A 9,655-nucleotide genomic window follows, 5' to 3' on the forward strand; every position below is an offset into this window, starting at 1 on the left:
GCATTTAGTTCTTGTTTCGCTATGCTCATATAATCAAATACTTAGGCAATTCAGAGATTTTCCAATCACATCCATTCATTGAACAAAAGAGACATTCCATTTCATTTCATTTTTTGTACAAGTTATTCAGCTGGAGGATCACCCCCAGCCTGATTTACATTTTGCTCACTCTCTCTCTCACCCTCGGCTTCCTCCTCACTGTCCTCATCGTCGCCCCCAGGAGCCAGGTCGGCCATCCAAGAGAAGTCCTCCTGCAGGTAACGCTCGGAGTTCGACCAAGAGGTCCTTGTGAGCATTCACATAGGCTCGGCTATTCCGTCACCATCTCTTCATCTTTCTCCTTAAGCTCCTCATCTTTCTCCTTAAGCTCCTCGATGAGTTGGGCGACTGAGCGGCCTTCGTTGGCACATGGCGCTGGACTTCTCCGAGAACCCGATTCCTTTCGGCGGGACATGAGACTGCTCGGCCACTGTCTTCATAAAACCGCTTTGCCCCTCAACTTGAGATATATAATCCTGAGCGGATGAGAGTTGGGATCGGAGGAAGCCACTTCTGATTTTTCTTCCCGATCTCCTTACCTGCACGAACCTTTTCCCGAACCATGGTTTGAATCACCAGGAACTCCACTTTCAGGCTCAAGGAGAGAGTCAAGATATCATCAAGGCTGTTCGGGGATAGCCTGTCCCGATCCTCCCGAAGGAAGATAGAAGACCCCAAGACTTTGGCAAAACCGGGGTTCTCCCGAACAGTCCGGTTATTCTTCAGGGAATCGATCAGTACCTGAGCGCCACGAGAAGAGGCCCTCGCAGAAGATTGGGAAGGACCCCGTTCCGCACTAGAAACAACTAGAGGAGGTGGAGGCGACTCTTCTTGGCGAGGAGGAGACCGGACCACTTCTATGGTCGGTGGACCCGAGGGTTGAGGCAGGTCCCCTTGTACTTCCCCAGGTTCATGACCAGGCGTTCGAAGCATTTTCGAACGCTTCATCTCCTTTATTTTCCGGGAGATCTCTTTGTCCTTCTTCCTCTTCCTAGAACCCTCACCACCCGCCATACCTGCACAAAGAAAAGGTCAGTGAGATCGCTAAGGTCCTGAGATCTGAGATATAGAAAATACCAATGCCGAGGTCAGAGAGCGAAAGTTCGCGGTCTTGGCCGATGAGCAGTTGAATAGTCCAATGGTGCAGCTCGGCAGTCACCGCATCCAAACAAGAATACTTTTGAGTGGCAGCCTGACTCTTCAGATCCATCACTATTAAGCTATCCTCCTGGTTTAGGGTAATGCGCTTCGGAAGCAAGGGCCCCTGGTGCCACCAGCTACGGGGGAAGTCCTCAAAGCAGCTCGGATCTTTGCTCCTCAGAATGAAGAAACGGTTCTTCCAATTCTTAAGGGACGAGGGCAGATCCGAAAAGAGCCCGCAATGAGGCTTCGCCTGAAAGAACCAGTGTTCGTCATCCTTTCGGCGAGTTAGCCTATGCAGTTCGGTGAACACCTTAGCCATAGGTCTGATTCCCTTAGCTCGGCACAGGCCTCGGAAGGCTACTAAGATCCTCCACGAGTTAGGGTGAACTTGAGCAATGCACACTCGGTGAAGTTTTAGGACCTCCTTGTAGAAGTCATCTAGAGGGAACCAAAGACCGGCCTTTAACTGTTCCTCGTACACCATAACTCTGTCATTCTCCTCAAAAAAGTAATCGGCTCGGTGATAGCCGTGACATCGGATAAGTTCATACGAATCAGGATGAATACTGTACTCCTGGCCAAACGATTGCAGATTGGATTCTCGAAGAACCGACGGTAGCTCGTCTATAGGGAGAGTCTCCCTCCCTGAAGGAGGTGCACGCCTTGATGGTATGACCCGCCCCCGACCTGGAACGGAGACCCTAGGAGGTTCGGTTTGCGCGCTTGGCCCGACCACTTCTTCTTCGTCAGATGACCACGAGAACTGAATCGAGGGAGGACTTGCTGCTCTTTGACCTTCGGCGCCGCTCATTTTCAAAAGAAACAAAGAACTTAAACTAAAAAGAAGATCAAAGCCCTTACCGGAGTCTGATCGGCGTCGGAAGAAACTTGAGAAAATGAGAGAACTTCGGAGTTGTGAGCAAGAGACTGAGAATGGAATGAAAGAACAACTGGCTAACCCTTCACCCCTATTTATACTAGTCCGAGCATTTAATGCTCACAAGGTTCCAGGCAGTGCATCGGTTAACGGGATTCGCCAGCTATTCTGACACGTCTCTCGAACATTCCTAGATCGGTTAATTGGAGATCGGCATAATAAGTTGAATATTTTGAATAAAGGATCAGTTAAGAGTCATTTTGTTAGGAACCAGATCGGACAAATATATCAGAGATCGGAAAATAATCAATAAGATAATAATTGGAGAAACAAGATTTTTATTTCCAAAAGATCGGATTACATCATTAGGGCGATCTCTAGGGATCGGATTACAATAAAGGTCTAACTACATCATTTGGGCAATCTCTAGAGATCTGATTACATTAACAGATTACATCATTTGGGCGATCTCTAAGGATCGGAATACACTAGAGATCTGATTATATCAAAAGGCTGATCTAAGGATCAGTTTATAACTGATCCCAAGGATATTGCCGACCGGATGCTTCATCCGCCGTCTAACACCCAATGTGAGAGCAAACCGTTTAACACCCACTGTGATGAGAAGCCGAATGAACTCAGTTGAGCGACTCGAGATCGGTACAACCGAGGTCCGCAATACAGATCGGTCAAATCCAATTCTCTCACCATCGTCAGTTAAGGTCATTCGATCACCGGGATCGTAAATTTTTAAGTCGGTGAGTAAAGAAGTCCATCAGAAAAAGATCAAAGCCACAGTTGTAGCCGGAACTTCCACGAGCAATGAACAGAAAAGTAAGAAGGAAGAGAGGAAAATCGATGAAGGAAATGTCTCTGATGTGGGTATATATAGGGAAAATGAGCATTTATTGTCGAAGCGTAAACGGCTTAACGCCGGGATCGAGGGGCAATTAATGCTTTGACCAGACCGGACCTGAGGAAGGGAAAGATTGGAATAATAGATCGGAAGATAGGAGACCAGCATGAAAGATCGGAAAAGAGCATGTGAAAGAGATCAGAAAGAGGAGGGATCGGAAGTCAAAAAGAATAAGACAAATCCCAATACCGCCGTAATCGAGCCGAGGTAGGTAGTTAAAGTGTGGCACGAGATCTCCACCGCACGCCTAAGAATTGCCCACACGCCGATGGAGCTGTGGTATGTCATGACACCCCAGACACCACAATCTCCACCGTTGATCTCACTTGTAAGGACAAACCGGAACCCTTGGATCAAGAGAGAAGACGACAATACCGCCAGCTTTTCGCTCTTAGCCCTCAGATCGTTCCGGACAAGAAGATTTGGGACCGTTAGATCGAAAGAAGAAAAGGACAAATATTCTGAAGAGAGATCTCAGCCATTCATTTTGATTCTCTTTAGTTCCTGAACATTCGATCATGTCCTTCGAAATCTTGACCCTCCATCTCCCTCCAAATAAATCCTGACCCTTCATGGGGAGCACCCGATTCCTATAAATACCTGCATGAAAAACTGTTCAAAGGACGGAAAATATAGGCAAGAGGCAGTGACTATAGTGGAATAACTCTGAAACTTAATTCAGTTTGTTACTCTGCTATTTTGAGTTTTCGTAGAAAAAACTTTTGAAACTAGTTTTCTGAAGTGTTTTCTTGCAAAAGGGATTCTGGAATACTGAAACTTTTCATTTTCAGTTCGTTCATTATCCTGTGGCACTCCCACTTTCTGTCTCTGTTATCCTCTATTTCCATTCATATTATCTAAGCTCAACTCCACTCAAGCTTGGTTATTTTGACCTGTTTACATTTTAACAAAGAATACTTCATTTCGAGGCAAACCACAGTCCTCCGGCTGCCAACCTGCAATCTTGCTACTTTTTACGATTCTGTAGTTAGATCAATAGACTCGACTCCCTACAGGTCAGTGTTAATATCGCCATTTTATTAAGTCTAGCTCTCGTTTCACGTATTTCCTTTGTTCTCTTTCTTATGCCTGTTGTTTTCTTTAAGTTTATGTCACGCTAAAAAAAAAACAAAGCAAAAATATGTTCTAGTTTACTCCCGTGCTGGTTAACCCACACTTCCGTTAATCTTTATTATTTCTGAACGTAAGTCATCTAGTCCCGAGTTACGTAGAAACAGCTAGACAAAATGTAGGTAACTGTGTTTGAATCACTAGGCTGACGTAGAAGGCGATCCGGCAAAATGCCATAAGGCGGAATAAAAATCAAAACTCAGGTAAGTAAAAGGGTACAGATAGGATACTGATAAAGTGACCTTAGGGGAGATCAGCAAAATCCCGTATGACGCCCCTTATTTAGTCACAAAATGCCAACGAGTTAAAAGAAGTCTTATTTCGACCTTTGGCACCTTTAAGTACCAGAACTCTTAAACTTAGGCTTTTAAGATATATAGCTGCGATCAAATTTCGAAGAGATCGGAGGAGAGTTCTTATCCGGTCTCAACTCAAAATTTTAATAAACATTAAATAGGGATCGGAGGAGAGTTCTTATCCGGTCTCAACTAAAAAATTTTAATAAACGTCTAGAGGAGATCGGAGGAGGGTTCTTATCCGATCTCCCCTCAAAATTTTAATAAACATTAAAAAGAGATCGGAGGAGAGTTCTTATCCGGTCTCAACTCAAAAATTTTAATAAACGTCTAGAGGAGATCGGAGGAGGGTTCTTATCCGATCTTCCCCCAAAATTTTAATAAATAACTTAAAAGAGATCGGAGGAGAGTTCTTATCCGATTCTCACACCAAATCTTAACCTCAGACGTAAAATAATCCCAAAACCAAGATGATTCGCGACACCAACTCACTAAGGTTGTCTCATTTACTTATGTATCTGGGTAATCCGAATTTAGTGAAAGATCCAATATTCCTTTTACTAAAAGGACTAACATTCCCATTCAAGCCCTCCTAACCAATTTATAAAGAACGCCAAAATTAAATCTACTTACCCTTATTAAGGGACGAGGTGGGGTGCCTAACACCTTCCCCACCCGTTTACGGACCCCGAACCTAGAATCTCTGTCTTGAAGTGGTTTCATTTTTCCTCCAAATGGTTTTCTTTAGTTTCCCTCAAAACTAAGGTGGCGACTCCTCACTCCTTCCCACTTCGGTGAGTGATCGTCCAGGCGACCGCAAAACCCCTTGCGACAGCTTGGCGACTCCACTGGGGAGTTCAAAATGACTGACTTAACCCCGGTCTAGTGGTCCAAAAGTAGATTTAATTTTGTTCGACCAAATTATAGTTAGATGGGCTCATTCAGCAATGTTTTATATGTTATTGCTGCTGACTATTTTGTTTGTTTCGCCATTTTTATTTCTTACAGTGTTCTCCATTTCAAAAAAGGAAAAAGGGAAAAATGGAAAAATAAAATCCCCCTAAATTGGGAAGAGGTAAAGGTGTCCCTTCACACACTGAACACTCACACGAGGTCCTCACACACTATGGCCCTATACCCGGGCTTTCTTACCCTTTTAGGAAAGTAGGAGGGGGTCATGTAGCGGTACCCATGGGTTTTACCCCGTTAGTATCCGTGAAGGCTTCCGCTCAAATTGAAACTCGTTCTATTCACTATGATACCCATGGAATTTTCCTGATAATATCATGGGGGTAGAATGGGGCTCTACTGTTTACAGTAGGGGCAATTTGGGAACTTGTGGCTTTTAGAAAATTAGACCCTGAGCTAAACTATCACGATAGCTGAAAGCCGTAGTAAGCTACCTTGTAAGATAGAACTACGCAACTAGGTAGCGCTCGTCCGATATCAGGAGTCTCCCTATTATAGGACAAAAGGGGCATACTTACTCTTATCCTTTTCTGTCTTAATTTCCTTTTGTTCATTTTTGTGAGGGTAATTTTGAATTTTACTGAAATAGCTACGCATTTTCCTACTTTGATAAATGTGTATGTGTCACCCTGTCAACAGTATGATTCAAAATTACCCTAATTTATCTTTCTAACGAGTTTTCCCACAGGCATTACCAAACCAAGAGTCTGTAAAAGGATAGGCATCATATTTATCATGGTATCCTCGAGTCAGTCGGCAGAAGAAGTTCAGAATGCTAAACTTTGGTCCAAATCGACTCATACTCCAGTACCCCCACAAAATGATGTTTCCAAAGCACATGCTAGCTTACTACCTTCATTAGATCTGAATGGAATTGATGTCAGAATGAACAGCCTCGAGGGTTTGTCTAATGGATGGAGGTCGCTTCCCGATCAGGTCAAGGTACGATTTGAAGAGAAGTATGGGAGGATTGCAACCTTAATGCGAGTCAAGGTCCAAATCCCGGCATTAAAGGCCATGTTGTCGGTTTGGAACCCTAAGTACGGGATATTCTCTTTCAATAATATTGATACAATTCCCACTATGGAAGAATATCAGGCATTATTAGGGATTCCTTATTCAACACAGAATCGGATCTACCTACACCTTGAGCATAGGCAGACCTGGAAACGATTAACACATTTGTTGGGCATCCCTTCGGAAGAGGCAAAGTCAAAAGAAACTGTCAAAGGGAACACACATGGTTGGTACTGGACATATCTCCAGAAGTGGTTAGATCAGTGCCTCCAAGAGAAACAGTGGCATCAAGCTTCAGTGGCACTCGCCTTGGGGATCTATGGTTTGATTTTGTTCCCGGGACCATTGGGAATCATAACTTGCAGTGCGGTGGAAGTGTTCTGGATGGTAGAAAGGCAGGAGGTCAATCCGATACCGGCAATTCTTGCGGAGACCTTGTTAACCCTAACCTACTGCAGACAACAAGGGAAAGGGTCCATTAAGTGTTGTTTTCAGTTACTATACCTCTGGATTATCAGTCACATGTGTCCTGTGGAGACAAAGGGATTAACTTGGTACCTCGACCAGCCTCCCATCGAGAAGATCACCCGGTTAGTAATTAGTCCGAAGAATGAACAGCAGTGGCGGGAACGGATTTTGAGTTTCAATAGCTATGACTACTGTTGGAGGAAGCTATGGACGTCAGACCAACCCGTTTTAATCCAGACAGAGGTAATCGGTATCCCTAATCGGAGTAACTGGATATACAAGTTACACTCCGGCATTGGTAATGAGGCAGTTTGGCTCAACGCAGTCCATGATCAACATTGAAAAATATCACCAAGGTCACTTCTGCCACGAGCTCAAGGGAGAGGAAGGATTGAAACTGGCTCGCAAGTCTTGGGAAAACATTACTCTGATGGAGAGATCGCCTAAAGGTCCAAGTGCTTCGGGCGATTACCTTAAATGGAGAGCTGACAGGGACCAAGAACACTCAACTACAGAATTTGAGGACAATAACCCTCGCCAAAATATCTTATTAGAAGAAGCTGATAATCTTCTGTTTGACTCACTACAAAAAGCAAACACCGAGAACTCACAACTGCAAGAACAAATAAAACAGTTGGAGGATCAACAGCAGAAACTTAAAAGAAAAGTGAGAAGGCTCAAGGAAGAGGCAAGGGCCGAAAGGATGGGGTTCGAAGAGCAAGAGGAACAGTGGGAAAAGGAAAAAGACTCTCTCCAAGCTGAGGTAAAAGAAGTGAAAGTACAGAATAGTAAGCTTCAGGAAAAGATGAAATACCAAGAGGTGCTCATTGAAGAGTATAAACAGGAAAATAAAAAGAAGAAGCTCGAATTAAAAGAACAGGCACTACTCATCAACGATATCTTGAAGGAGTGTGCCAAGGAAAGGAAAGAAAAAGAGAAACAAGCTGCTCTCTATCAAGGACTGAAAGAGAATGTTGACCGGCTGGAAAGAACGATAGCACAGGGAAAACAAGAACTATTACCTGAATCCGAGCATGCTCTGAAAGCATTCGATCCTGCCAAGCAAGAAGAAAGGTTATATGAGTATCTCAGAAAATGTCATCTCATTATAAAGAACCTCCCAGAGCCTAGGCCGATGTAAAGAATATGGTGTACAAATTATTCAGTTAATGAAATGATTTTTGGACCATTGTTTAGTAAATTTGTGAATAAATAGTATGACTCTCGTAGGAACTCCCTCGCTAGGGTTATGTGAAAAATTGAATGCGCTATATGGACAGGTATCATAAATGCGCATTCAATCCTGTCATTCACGGTCAGACCATCGAACGATGCCATGATAAAGTTGGTGCGATTATCCTTTTACAGATGACAACCTGGCTCTCAAATGCCACTGTATCCTTCGTCCAGACCAGGACTTTTAGTTTCTTTGCAAAATTCGAAGTTTATTTAAAATTTTCCTTTTTCTTTACACCCTACAGGAAACCAATATTGCTTCAAACAAAGCAAGTCTGACCAAGCACACGGTTCAGCCCAAGCGAGTGTACTTAACAAGATCTCGGACAAAGAAGATAATGGAAGATCAGGAACAAGTACAGAACCTACAGGGGCAAGTCTCCGAATTGAAAGATCAGGTCTCAGAACTTATGAGACTAATGAGGGAAATGTCCCAGAATAAACCCACAGCAGAGCCTAGCCTGCCATTACCTCCTCCACCACCTCCAACAAATGATCCTCACCAAGCTTCAACTTCTTTTACCTTTCAGTCTCCCATCCCGGACCCGACAATCACCGCAATCCTAAGCATTACAAATAATGACCTACCTTACTCTCATTACCCAACCGTTCAAAAAACTGACCCATAACATTCAAATGTCATCCCTCCCATTCACTACACCCCTCATCTCCCAAATGCGGGAGTATTCCACGCAGTAGGGGGAGAAAATAAGTCAAAAGAAAGTGAGAAACTGTCTGCTCTAGAGGAGAGATTGAGAGCAATTGAAGGGCTGAATATGTATGGTTCGGTCGACGTGGCATCACTAAGACTGGTGCCAGACGTGGTGGTGCCACCCAAATTCAAGGTTCCGGATTTTGACAAATACACCGGGAACTCAGATCCCCGCATCCACCTGGCAACCTAAATTGCCAAAATGTCTGCCCTAATAGAAGATGACAGACTTCTCATTCACTTCTTTCACGAGAGCCTCTCCGGAGCAGCTCTAAGATGGTGCATACAATTGGACAGGAGCAAGCTGCACTCCTGGAAGGATTTAGCTGATACCTTCTTGAAGCAATACAAATTCAATTGTGATGCGGCACCCACAAGGAGGGACCTCCAGAACTTGGCACAGAAAGACCGGGAAGGTTTCAAGCAGTATGCCCAGAGATGGAGAGAAAAGGCGGAAGTATATCCCCTGGATCGACAATGAGCTATGCTCTTTGTTCATCGAAACTTTGAAGGCCCCTTACTTCAACTTGATGATTGGGAACACCTCCAACAGCTTCTCTGACATCATACAGGCTGGCGAGAGGATAGAGGCCAACCTAAGAATGGGACGACTGCAGGAGTCAGCAGAACACCCTGTAAAGAAGACTGCCAGCTTTGGCAAGAAGAAGGAGGGTGATGTGCATTCCGTCACCCGTCAGAATAATTACTCCCCATTTCCCCAAAACAACTACCGACCATATCCTTCCTCTCATGGTCAAACAGTTGCAAACATTCCATCTCCTTTCCCTAACTATCCACACCCACTCCCACAATACCCTTCACCCACAAATTACCAACCAAGACCATCCCCT

The sequence above is a fragment of the Hevea brasiliensis genome, chromosome 13, assembly GCF_030052815.1.
Source record: "Hevea brasiliensis isolate MT/VB/25A 57/8 chromosome 13, ASM3005281v1, whole genome shotgun sequence".
Taxonomy (NCBI): Eukaryota; Viridiplantae; Streptophyta; class Magnoliopsida; order Malpighiales; family Euphorbiaceae; genus Hevea; species Hevea brasiliensis.